The 876-nt window shown below is 47.4% G+C and overlaps 1 pseudogene; it reads right to left on the reverse strand.

The window, feature by feature from the left end:
- Nucleotides 1-6: 6 nt before the first annotated feature.
- LOC106512092 (ras GTPase-activating protein nGAP pseudogene) lies at nt 7-349 on the reverse strand (annotated as a pseudogene).
- Between the last annotated feature and the right edge of the window lie 527 nt (nt 350-876).

Raw genomic sequence — 876 nt, forward strand, 5'->3', positions numbered from 1 at the left:
ACACACACACACACACACACACACACACACACACACACACACACACACTGTACAGTGAACAGGTTAAACTTCAGTATTTACACTCTCTTTTACAGAATCCTCCTCCATAAAGTCCACGGCTCCTTCCAGAGGTGGGTGGAGTCTCTGGTCAGGCCCATCCCCCTGACTGGGAGCGGACCAATCAGCAGCTGCTGTTCTTGAACTCTCCGTTCTCAGTGATGGACAGCTTGGTGGGGTTGCTCGGCGGCAGCCCGTTGCGGATGCTGGGCGCGCTGTAACGATCCTTCACCTGCGTCAGCGCCGCCATCAGCCGCAAGTTCGCTGCGTCCAGGGAGCCGATCCGCTTCTCCTGATTGGATAAGAGACACGAGAGGGGCAGGAAGTCAGGCTGACAGGTCTAGCCTTCACAATAAAGTTTCTTTTTTAAAAACCAAACCTTCACCAACAGCTAAAACAAAAACATGATTTTATTCTGAACTGATCCTCTGAGAGCAAACTTCTGTTAGTAAAATATCTCCTGAACCACTCCACAGACTTTACTCAAACAGGAAGTAATCCACTTTTACTCCTCTTCAGGTGGTCCTGATTGCAGATGTGTTAATGTGTTTCAAACCTGTTAACATTTAATCATAAATCAATAAGAAACAGTCAGGTGGTTCTGACCCGACAGCAGCTGAAGAACTCAAATAAAACAAGTTTCTGTGACTCTGAGGGCAGCAGCCGAACAAAAACAAAAACTTTAAAAAAAGCTCAAACCAACAAAAAATCAAGGAGTGAAACTGAAGCTGAACATCTCTCCACAGCTGCGACTTTTATTCTGAAAGGGTGAACAGGAAGCTCTGGTGGTTCAAAGGGAGGGGCGGGTGAGGATGGGGG

This window comes from Austrofundulus limnaeus, unplaced genomic scaffold (genome assembly GCF_001266775.1).
Source record: "Austrofundulus limnaeus strain Quisiro unplaced genomic scaffold, Austrofundulus_limnaeus-1.0 Scaffold4204, whole genome shotgun sequence".
Lineage (NCBI taxonomy): Eukaryota > Metazoa > Chordata > Actinopteri > Cyprinodontiformes > Rivulidae > Austrofundulus > Austrofundulus limnaeus.